Here is a 12,806-nt window from a genome sequence, read left to right as displayed (position 1 = left end):
CTCTGTGTACGTTGCAGATTCATTTTTCGGGTTCCTGAGCTTCATTTTATCCTCAAACTTCACTAAACGATAACACCGGACGTCTCCTCAGGAAACCAGTTATCCAGCGAGACGCGTCCTCACCGCAGTCTCTGCCTTCGACTGCATACCCATGGACTCTGAGGGAGGAAATGAAGGAAGATATGTTCCTTAATGTGGACACTGCTATGTTTATTCTCTACTGTATTTATTTACAGCCCTGTAAGGTAAATTCTAAATGTTTTTATAAGTCTTTGAAAGTCTGCATTACTTAATACACGAGTAGAAATTTTTAAATTGAAAAAAAAAAAAAAAAATATTTGAGGACGTTGATTGCATTTTTAATTAATTATGTTTGGTTAAATTTTTAGGTTATTTTTTTTTCATTATTATTTGCAAGTTACAGTGTGTGTTTTTTTTGGTCATTTTATATAAAGATGATTTTGTGTTTGACGGGCTGCTACATGTAGGTGGCGCTAAATCTTGGCATAGTAATCTCGGCTTAAGCACCAACATGGAGAATGAGATGAGAAGTGTTGAAGCTGTAAGTATTTATGTATTATAAAGTTAATAAATGCTGGTCCCTTGTTCACAGGCTACAAGCCAGCCGACCTTATGGCGAGGAAGTTCATCTCCATCTAGGGTACGTACTTGCAAGTAAAAACTGCATTCTCTTTAGGTAGTTCCAGGGGGACGTCCAGATCACCCATTTCCGGGCACTAAGAGACAAGCGGCCATTTTCACATGCCACTGTTATGAGGGACCATCCGTGGCTCCTGTGAAGCGGTGACATGGATTTTATCCTCCGATACAACAAGCCAATGTCTGCAATGAGATAACCGGTAGCTGTAACTGCCTCCGTCATCGGGTTATGAGACTTCATTGCCTACGGCCAGGACAGAAAGCACCACAGTGTTCATTCTAGCACCCTACATGTAATCAGTGAGGAGGTCATATTTTATATGTGACATATCGTTACAGCCACAGTAGCTATAGTGATACATCATCTAAAATGCTGCATTCAAATTTAAATATGCCCTCCTCACTGATTACGTGCTGGGTGCTAGAATTAACACTTCACATAGACAAAGCCAATCGCTACAATGACAGTTGGGAGCTGATTGTGATAAGGTGCCAGCCAATCAGCTCCCAACTGTCATTTTTCAACACAGCCTGTGAGATGACAGTGAGGAGCTGATTGGCTGGCACCTTATCACTTTATCACTTTTCACTCTGTCTCCTAACACTGCCTTAGTAACTAGACCCCTGTATCTTAGCGATCGCTATTATGCTCACTTGAGGGATTTACTATAAAACTCTAGGGGGGGGGGGCTTTATTAATGTTGGTGTTTTAAAGAAGGTGAAAATCGCTTGAGAAAAAAAAAAGTGAATCTCTTGGTAAGGGCCCGGTTTAGAATGGCGAAAGCAACGTTGTTGTCAATGCTGCAGAGTGAATTCTACTCACAGGTTTCTTCTTGCTTTACACTTGTATAACAGTATTTTGCAGCACTATATTGTTTTTGAACCACTCTCTTGCTAGACCAGTCCGCTCTCTACAAATTGTACCAACGGATAGTTAAATAGTTGACACGCTGATGACAGTCCAAAGTGTTGACATCGTATTCATGTTGTAAAGCGTTGTGTATAAAAGGTGTAATGCAAAACACGGTTACAATGCATTCTCCCATCGTCATTACGCAGTCAACAGTTTGACTTTACTCGTTGCAGTCAGGCTAGGCTAGGCCATAGGAAGGGCAGAGGACAGTTACATTGTTACCACCATCTTAGCATGCCTATTGATGGCATGTAAAACATCATTTGTAAACCATTTTTTTATGGTTTGAACACATACATGCACATAAGAGCTGGTTTGGAATGAAAGAGGAGAATTCGCCAATCCAAATCATGAAAGTCACACATTGCGCTCATATCAAATTCATAATAAATGCAAAACTCAGACACTTGGCTCCTCCAGCATTTCAGGGTTTGTCTGTTCTATTTCCCAAATTCCACCTTCAGAAGTTTGTATTCCAGCCCCTGATAACCACATTTGGCTAACAACACGTCAGTGACACAAAGGCAATGTTTTCCCAGGTGCTGAAGACCTTCTGCCTAAAGAGATTTATTTCCTACTGTAGAGATTATATTAGGACATATTGAGAGTTAGGAATTTTAATTTGATGCCCCATACAGATCAATAGAATGTAAAGTCCACTCAGGAGCCCGAGAGGGGATCTGGTGTTTTTCATAAGAATTTACATGGAATCCTGTTAGCAGGAAATTGCAATTACCTGGATATGAAACAAAGCCTTTCATCTAGGGCGGCATATAAATGAGACGAGGATGCTAATACAGCAAGGAGGTAAACAAACAGTTGTCTAAAAAAACAGGCATGACTACACATAAGCAGAGATCAAAGCCTCACCATATTTTATCTGGTTCTGATGTAAATTTTATATTTCTATTAAAGCTAGGATTTCCAAAACCATAGAAATATATTGGATGTCTATATGCAGGTCTGGTGTGATTTGAGAATACCTAGGATTTACGGTTCAGGAAAAATTAGATATTTAACCAATCAGAAGTCACAAACATGTTATATTTACAGTCATTTGATAGCATAAATAACAGTTTAATGAGAGCATACCATATTTCATTTAGCTATCACACAGTGGGCATTAGGCACAGTTATTTGTACTTGTGTTAAAAAGTACATGGGCAGTCCTGGTATGGACCCGTATTTAGTGAACTGGTCAGCCAGTCAACAGATTGGATTGTGACCGCACTAGAGGAGAAGGGGGCAGATAATAATAGGTATTGGAGTCTTTATTTCTGTGTCAGACTTTGGGGGGTGGGGGGAGTGTGGAGTACAAAGCGGCAAGCAAAGAGAAAATGCTCTCATGAATAAGCCACTATGGGGTCTATTCATTATGTTAATTATTGGGGTTAATTACCAACTTGCCACGAGCTCCGAAGCAATACATCATTGATTTTGTAGATATTTTCACCTGGTCTTGTAAAAATTAAGTGATTATGAATAGACCCCTATGTGAGAGAGTAGTTTGGTTGCTGTATGTTGTTTTGTGTTCTTATTTGCAATTGATTGGACCCTATAGCAGCTGCATCCCTTACACCTATGGTAGTTACACCCATGTGACAAGGAAGACGGTCCCTCAGCTCTGGGCCCTATAACACCTGCACCCCTTACACCTATGGTAGTTACACCCATGTGACAAGGAAGATGGCCCCTCAGCTCTGGGCCCTATAGCAGCTGCACCCCTTACACCTATGGTAGTTACACCCATGTGACAAGGAAGATGGCCCCTCAGCTCCGTGCCCTATAGCAGCTGCATCCCTTACACCTATGGTAGTTACACCCATGTGACAAGAAAGATGGGCTCCTCAGCTCTGGGCCCTATAGCAGCTGCACCCTTACAACTATGGTAGTTACACCCATGTGACAAGGAAGATTGCCCCTCAGCTCTGGGCCCTATAGCAGCTGCCCCCCTTACACCTATGGTAGTTACACCCATGTGACAAGGAAGATGGGCCCTCAGCTCTGGGCCCCATAGCAGCTGCACCCCTTACACCTTTGGTAGTTACACCCATGTGACAAGGAAGATGGGCTCCTCAGCTCTGGGCCCTATAGCAGCTGCACCCCTTACACCTATGTAGTTACACCCATGTGACAAGGAAGATGGGCCCCTCAGCTCTGGGCCCTATAGCAGCTGCCCCCCTTACACCTATGGTAGTTACACCCATGTGACAAGGAAGATGGGCCCTCAGCTCTGGGCCCCATAGCAGCTGCACCCCTTATACCTTTGGTAGTTACACCCATGTGACAAGGAAGATGGGCTCCTCAGCTCTGGGCCCTATAGCAGCTGCACCCCTTACACCTATGTAGTTACACCCATGTGACAAGGAAGATGGGCCCCTCAGCTCTGGGCCCTATAGCAGCTGCACCCCTTCCACCTATGGTAGTTACACCCATGTGACAAGGAAGATGGGCCCTCAGCTCTGGACCCCATAGCAGCTGCACCCCTTACACCAATGGTAGTTACACTCATGTGACAAGGAAGATGGGCTCCTCAGCTCTGGGCCCTATAGCAGCTGCACCCCTTACACCTATGTAGTTACACCCATGTGACAAGGAAGATGGGCCCCTCAGCTCTGGGCCCTATAGCAGCTGCACCCCTTATATTTATGATCATTACGCCCTTGAGTGGAGCTCAAAAACTAGAGCTAATAAAAATAATCTGAAGTCATATTTGTTATTTCTTGACCTCAGATTAGTAAAGTACAATATGACTATTTTTAGAAAGGAAACAAATTAAAAGTATTTCGTTGCTGTACAGTGTGGTCAGAGAGTGGACACAGGGACACCTACTAGGACCCCTGACACCTACCATTGAAAACGGTGTATAACACACAAACAAATAATATCTATGTTACCAAGGACACAATGAACGTTTCCCGCCTATCCTGATTAAATGTAGTTTTACCAAATCAGCCAATATAATTGGACACCTATAGGTGGTGGAGAGCAATCTGCAGGGCAAAACTACAGTCATGCAACACGTGTGATCCATATGTCCCAGACTTACAGGTGTTTTTCAGGCTTTAAAAAAAAATTTCATTAAAATCAGTGATGAATTAAGGCCCAGGTACTGGAATAAGAGGAGAGGTATGGGAGTGCAGGATGCAGGGGCATTCAGTATGCGAGGTTGGTATCAATGTTATGTGTGTTCTTGTGGGCCTAATTTGAATATAAAAAAGTTTATCAACTCTATGGTATTGCATGGTTATTAAATGAGGGTATAATATAATATATAATAATTATATAACAGGGCCGAAACTAGGATTTTTGTCACCAGGGGCAAGACAGTAATTTGGCGCCCCCCCTGGTAATTCCCCCTGCAGCAGTGCCCCTATAGTAATGTACCCTGAGGTAATGCCCCTGTAGTAGTGCCCATATAGTAATGCCCCTGTAGTAATGCCCCATAGCAATGCCCATATTGTAATGCCCATATGTTAATACCCCATTTTAATGCCCCTGTAGAGCCCATGCTCCCATATTAATGCCATTGTGGTAATGCCCATGCCCCCATAGTAATGCCCCTGTGGTAATGCCCATGCCTCCATAGTAATGCCCCTGTGGTAATGCCCATGCCCTCATAGTAATGCCCCTGTGGTAATGCCCATGCTCCCATAGTAATGCCCCTGTGGTAATGCCCATGCCCCCATAGTAATGCCCCTGTGGTAATGCCCATGCTCCCATAGTAATGCCCCTGTGGTAATGCCCATGCCCCCATAGTAATGCCCCTGTGGTAATGCCCATGCCCCCATAGTAATGCCCCTGTGGTAATGCCCATGCTCCCATAGTAATGCCCCTGTGGTAATGCCCATGCCCCCATAGTAATGCCCTTGTTGTAATAGTAATGCCCCTGTGGTAATGCCCATGCCCCCATAGTAATGCCCCTGTGGTAATGCCCATGCCCCCATAGTAATGCCCCTGTGGTAATGCCCATACCCCTATAGTAATGCCCCTGTGATAATGCCCCTGTAGTGCAGCTTATTAAAAAAAAATACTTACCTTGGACCCCGCTCCTGCATCACATCCGGTCCGCCGGCTGCTCCTCAGAACTATGGGGGAGACGTCATGACGTCTCCCCCATAGTGCCTGTGGGGAGAGCCGGAAGCTGGAGTTGGGGAGAGAACTCCGGCTCCGGCTACACCGCGTCGCTGCAGAGAATGAGCCGGGTGCCCGCTGGTAATAAATATTACCAGCGGACGTCCAGCTTGGAGCCTCTCTGCAGCGTCGGAGGTCACTGGCACTGGGTACAGCGGCTCACCCATTGCACGTGCACCTCCAGCCCCCCCCCCCCTAGTTGCGGCCCTGTATATAATACCAAAGTCACTTTTCGTGTTTTGTGTTTGAGTTTTGGATCTGGATCTTCCTTCGTGTTTTGGATCTGGATTGGTTTTGCCAAAACACCACCCTTCCGTGTTTTGGGTTCTGGGTTTTGTGTTTTGGATCTGTATTTTTTTTTAAAAAAGCATAAAAACAGCTAAAATCACAGAATGTGTTGGTTTTTCTGCTCCTATGCTATTATTAACCACAATAACCTTAATTTCCACTAATTTCCAGTCTATTCTGAACACCTCACACCTCACAATAGTGTTTTTATGTCCAAAAGGTTGCACCGAGGTAGCTGGATGACTATGCTAAGCGACACGAGTGGGCGGCACAAACACGTGACCCATCTAGGAGTGACACTGCAGTGGCAGACAGGATGGCAGTTTGAAAAACTAGGCCCCAAACTGTACATAATGCAAAGAAAAAAAAGAGGTGCAAGATGGAATTGTCCTTGGGCCCTCCCACCAACCCTTATGTTGTATAAACAGGACATGCACACTTTAACAAAGCAATCATTTCAGCGCCAGGGTCTGCCACACAACTGTGGCTGAAATGATTGGTTCGTTTGGGCCCCCACAAAACAAGCTGGCAATTAATCTGTCCCTGCACAAACAGGCTCTACGGAGGCAAGATGTCGTCCTCATCCTCCTCATCCACCGATTCCTCACCCTCTTCAGTGTTGTGTACATCCTCATCCTCACAGAGAATTAACTCGTCCCCGCTGGAATCCAGCACCACAGGTCTCTCTGTACGTTCTGGAGGCTGGTCTCCCTGGAAGAGTTGATAATTCATTTTTATGAACATCATCTTCTCCACATTTTGTGGAAGCAACCTCCTACGCCTTTCGCTGACAAGGTTCCCGGCTGCACTAAACACTCTTTCGGAGTACACACTGGAGGGGGGGCAACTCAGGTAAAATAGAGCCAGTTTGTACAGGGGCCTCCAAATTGCCTCTTTTTCCTGCCAGTACATGTACGGACTGTCTGACATGCCTACTTGGATGCTGTCACCGATGTAATCCTTTAACAGACAGACGCATGCTTGTCGCTGCTGCTTTGAGGATGCAGGTGCGACTTGAGCCCACACAATTCACAAAGACAGAAAAAAAGGGGAATTTTTTATTTCTTGTGGAGCGCACTTTGGGGATTACACCACCCTTTAACAGACAGATGCACGCTTGTCGCTGCTGCTTTGAGGATAGTATCATATGCAGTGACAGTAGACTTGTCAGAAATTGTTGGCACGTCCTTCAGTCCGGACCAGATGTCCAAACCGGCCCTTGACTTATGACACAAGCGCACACTTGGTGCTGCTACTGTGTTGATGCACGTGTGGCTACATCGCACACAAGTCACAAACACAGAAAAAAAATTGTTTTTTATTTTTTGGAGCACTTTGGGGGTTACACCACCCTTTAACAGACTTATGGGACACAGGCGCATGCTTGGCGCTGCTGATTTAAGGATGCAGGTGCGGTTACAGCCCACACATTTCACAAAGACAGAAAAAAAAAAGAATTTTTTTATTGTTTGTGGAGCGCACTTTGAGGGTTACACCACCCTTTAACAAACAGATGCACGCTTGTCGCTGCTGCTTTGAGGATGCAGGTGCGGCTACAGCCCACACATTTCACAAAGACAGAAAAAAAAAAGAATTTTTTTATTGTTTGTGGAGCGCACTTTGAGGGTTACACCACCCTTTAACAGACAGACGCACGCTTGTCGCTGCTGCTTTGAGGATGCAGGTGGAATCTAGACGGGATTTGGAACCGGGGACACACTACCTCCATCAATTGTCTAAATCCCACTGCACTAATGGCGGATACCGGACGCACGTCTAACACCAACATAGCAGTCAAGGCCTCAGTTATACGTTTTGCTTCAGGATGACTGATGTCATACTTCATCCTCATTGCTAGGGACTGTTGGAGCGTCAATTGTTTAGTAAAAGTGGTGGTGTTCCTACTTACTCTCTGGGATGATGAACAACTCCCAGCAGCAGCAACAGCACTAGGAGGAAGTGGTTCTTGATCTTTCCCTATTTTATTTTTATCGGATAAAGTTTGGTTCTCCATTTATGTTATATTGATATATACGTGCGGCTAAAGCGCACACAAAAACACAGAAAATATTTTTTTATTTTTGCTGGAGAGTAGTGCACTTTGTGGGTTACACCACCCTTTAAGAAATGAGCCAGCCGGCTCTTTACTTATGGGACACAGGCGCACGCTTGGCGCTGCTCCTTTGTTGATGCACGTGCAGCCACAGTGCACACAATTCACAAACACAGAAAATATTTTTTTTTTGGTTTGGACTGGAGTGTACTTTGGGGGTTACAGCACCCTTTAACGGTCAAGCCAGCCGGCCCTTTACTTATGACACAGGCGCACGCTTGGCACTACTTTGTTGATGCACGTGCGGCTACTGCGCACACAATTCACAAACACAGGAAAAATGTATTTTTAGCACTTGGGGGGAGCACCCCTGATGGACAGAGCACCCCCTGGACAACACTACAGCACCCCTTTAGGACTGGGACACTGCACAGGACTTTGGAGTGGACACAGCCCCTATGGAGAACTGACTGCACAACACAGTCCAGCCAGCCCCTATGGACTTTGAAGTAGTGGACACAGCCCCTATTAACAACAGCAGCACAGCACAACACAGCCAGCCCCTATGGACTTTGAAATAGCCAGCCCCTATGGACTTTGAAATAGTGGACACAGCCCCTATGGCGCCGACGCGGGTACCTTATATAGGATCCAAAACCCGCGACACCCGGAAGGCGGGAGGATGACGTTTTGCCTCGATTTCAGATCCGAGTCAGGCGGGAAAAGTCGAGCCTGACTCGGATCGGCCTCGAATCGGGGGGGCTCGGGGGGGTTCGGATTTCAGAAATCCGAACCCGCTCACCCCTAGTAGTAACTGTGTAAACTTGGATTCTTTATACCTCCAGGCAGGGCACATGGAACGAAAAGGAGAAGTAAAACAATACAGGGTACTACTGGTACATTATACAGAGCCTCCGTACCAATGTGCAAACATAAATGGGATTATCTGAGGTAGGATTGGAATATACAGCTCCCAGGATTATTTCCAGGTTCCAAAACCACTAGAAAAAAAAAAAAAAAAACACACCACAATATAAATTACCACGTACATATAAAAGGCGCATTGCGATGGTTTGGAATATATCCTAGACACGGATCAGAGTATCCCTCCTTAGACTTAACATTTTTTGAAAACCAGGTAAGAAAAGCGTAAATGGAAACGCTAAACACAAAACTGTTACCAAACGAATAAGAAGTAAATGACAAGAATGACACATTTTATATAGATAGAAAACATCTGACGCAGCGATAATACAACAGTGCCACCTGCTGGACACAATTTATATAGATAGAAAACATCTGACGCAGCGATAATACAACAGTGCCACCTGCTGGACACAATTTATATAGATAGAAAACATCTGACGCAGCGATAATACAACAGTGCCACCTGCTATGCAGATATTGGGGCTCTTATTTTGCACCATGTACATTTTTGCTTCCCACTAAATGCAGAACACGGAAACTAAATTACACAATAAGGATCATATTATATATATATAAAAAACAAAAAAAGCTACATCTGGTAAATGAATCCCAGACTTTAGAGACAGTCACCCAATGAGTGCGTCAGTATTAAATCTACGGATTGGTCCGGACATAAGGAACCTACGCAATCACCTCTAAAACATCACAGTTCACTTATCACGCTTTCACAAATACTCCAAACATTACCCGGATTAGCAACTAATCAGGTATTTTATACCATCAAATTTTATGTTTCTACGTATCTAAGGGGTCTATTCACTAAGCAGTGTTATTAGACAGAGTGAAAAGTGATAAGGTACCAGCCAATCAGCTCCCAACTGTCATTTTTCAAACACAACCTGTGACATGGCAGTTAGGAGCTGATTGGCTGGCACTTTATCTCTTGTCACTTTGTCTCCTAACACTGCTTAGTAAATAGACCCCTAAATCTTTTCCAGAGCCATGAAGTGTACTTTAATGTTACAATGTAGCAGCAGTCACTAGCTGTATGTTATGATGTATTGCGGCTGGTTCCTGGAGGCTCTTCCTTACAGGTACCATCACCCCCCAGGTGTGTAGTAAAGGACCGTACCTGTCTCTCAGATGGCCGCTGCGCAGTCCGTACTCCCTGCCTTCAGCTTCTGCTAGGGCAATTCCTTTACACGACTTTACAGGATACAGGAAAAGCTGGGATACCTCCCCCACCTTCTTTAGATGTCTTTTCGTTTTCCATAAAAAGAGCCAGGTAAAGGCGACTGTAGCCCCTAACCCAGCCAGGCCAAGCAGGAGAGCGCGGTTCTTACCAAAGACCTCCATGATGGAGGGAGCCTCGCCCAGCATCTCCTCCCAGTGTTATATAATTTAAGGAGCGCACCTGAGCTTTGTACACTGCACAGAAAGCATAGACTGTTAGGCAGGCGAATCTCTCAAACAAATGGGCCTCCTACACTATTATCATACATTTATTTAGCAGAGGGAGCTCCCACTCCCCATAGAAAACAGCACAGGCCGGGATTCCAACATATACACAACTTTAATAAAGCAAACAAATGAACATAGAGAGGAATACACACTCTAGGACACAGGTTCTCAAACTCGGTCCCCAGGACCCCACACAGTGCATGTTTTCCAGGTCTCACAGAACTACAGGTGAAATAATTAGCTCCATCTGTGGATCTTTTAAAATGTGTCAGTGAGTAATGATTACACCTGTGCACCTGCCAGGAGACCTGCAAAACGTGACCTGTGTGGGGTCCTGAGGACCGTGGTTGGGAACCCCTGCTCTAGGACATGAGTGTCTGCACTTGATCCTAATTTGCATCACCAGGCCCATTAACCCTGTAAAATACAAATTGTCTCATTCAGAATTAACGTCTTCACTTAATTTTTCCAGAACACTTTGGATTTCCAGAGAAGAGCATTAGTTTTTTGCATAGTTCTCCTCACACAGTAAAACCATTCTCTCCCATATGGTACAAAAAAGTGGCTTTTTTAATTGAAATTGCAAGATGGTGAGCTAAAAGCAAATATGTGATTTTGTTGTTGTTTTTTTCTTTTTAAATGACCACCAAGAAATACTTTCCGGTTCTTGCTTTGGCATTAACCAACTTTCCAGACATGCTAAAAGACAAATTGTATACAGGGGGTTTTCATAATAAAATCTGCATTTGAAAATGGTAATGTCTTCTCTTTCTTTATGTTTATGTGTTTGAATAAAATGCATAAAATGGGTAGGAATAATATAGTTAAGCTGGCCACACACTAGACCAACTTACATCCAACCAGCCAACTTGTTGATTGGTTGGAATGAAAATCTGGTAACGTATGGGAGTAAATGATGATCAGCAATTTGCTCCTAAATGCCCGAAAACAGATGAAAATGGTCGTTCAGACAAGTTTGTTAAATGTTTGATCTAAACTATTTGTTCAAACAACAGTTTTGGTCCATTTTCCAGCTTTTGGGAGCAAATTGCTGATTGCATTCCTTACCAGATTTTCATTCCAACCAATCAACTAGTTGGCTGGTTGGATGTAAATTGGTCTAGTGTGTGGCCAGCTTTAGGCTTAGCATTTTTAAAATAGACAACCTCAGGATTAGAGAAATAGTGCCAGGAGAGGAGATATAAGGGTCTATTTACTAAGCTGTGTTAGGAGCTAAAGTGAACAGTGATAAGGTACCAGCCAAACAGCTCCTAGCTGCCATGTCACAGGCTGTGTTTGAAAAATGGCAGTTAGGAGCAGGGGCATAGAGAGCCCTGTTGGGCCCAGGTGAAGAGGGGAAGTGACCTAATCATGGGAGGAGTGGTCACAACCCCTTGAACAAAAAAAAACAACTTCTGCAGCGCCACAAAGCGGTGCTGTGCACTGGGGACGCTGTGAGCCCCTCAGCCCGGCGCAAAGCCAGGTGGGGAGCAAACAGTGTGATCGCTCCGCCCACAGGCATAGGAGACTGCTGTAGCTGCTGCTCAGCCTCCACGATCAGTCTCCCACTGTAGCTCAGCAAACATGCTGGGCTGCTGTGAAGGAGGGAGAAGGGAGGGGGGGCTGTAAGGCCCGGGTACATAGTACCCGCTCCACCCCCCCCTCTTGGCACCCCTGGTTAAGAGTTGATTGGCTGGTACCTTATTACCATTCATTTTAACTCCTAACACAGCTTCGTAAATAGACCCCATAGTGCCAGGATTGGAGAAATAGTGCCAGGACTGAAGAAATAATGTCAGTATTAGAGAAATAGAACCAGGACTGGAGAAATAGTACCAGGACTGGAGAAATAATGTCAGTATTAGAGAAATAGAACCAGGACTGGAGAAATAGCTCCAGGACTGGAGAAATAGAACCAGGACTGGATAAATAGTGCCAGGATTAGAGAAATAGTGCCAGGACAGAAGACATAATGCCAGTATTAGAGGAATAGTGCCAGGACAGGAGAAATAGTGCCAGTATTAGAGAAATAGTGCCAGGACTGGAGAAATAGTGCAAGTATTAGAGAAATAGTGCCAGGACAGGAGAAATAGTGCCAGTTTTAGAGAAATAGTACCAGGACTGGAGAAATAGTGCCAGGACTGGAGAAATAGTGCCAGGATTAGATAAATAGTACCAGGACTGGATAAACAGTGCCAGGATTAGAAAACTAGTGCCAGGATTGGAGAAATACTACCAGGACTGGAGAAATAGTGCCTGGACTAGAGAAATAGTGCCAGGACAGGAGAAATAGTATCAGGACAGGAGAAATAGTGCCAGGACTGGAGAAATAGTGCCAGTATTAGTTAAATAGCACCAGGACTGCAGAAC

General features: G+C 44.7%; 1 pseudogene across 1 annotated transcript; it reads right to left on the bottom strand.

Moving 5' to 3' along the window:
* Positions 1-6: 6 nt before the first annotated feature.
* LOC148431105 (mitochondrial amidoxime-reducing component 1-like) lies at positions 7-10,603 on the bottom strand (annotated as a pseudogene). The gene is made up of 3 exons (XR_015877255.1): positions 10,108-10,603; positions 670-843; positions 7-158 (listed from the first exon to the last, which is right to left on the bottom strand). The product of XR_015877255.1 is annotated as a mitochondrial amidoxime-reducing component 1-like (transcript).
* Between the last annotated feature and the right edge of the window lie 2,203 nt (positions 10,604-12,806).

Source organism: Taudactylus pleione, unplaced genomic scaffold (assembly GCF_031769625.1).
Source record: "Taudactylus pleione unplaced genomic scaffold, aTauple2 ptg002864l, whole genome shotgun sequence".
NCBI lineage: Eukaryota > Metazoa > Chordata > Amphibia > Anura > Myobatrachidae > Taudactylus > Taudactylus pleione.
Note: the sequence above shows the minus strand (reverse complement) of the source record. Positions and strands in the feature narration are given on the sequence as shown.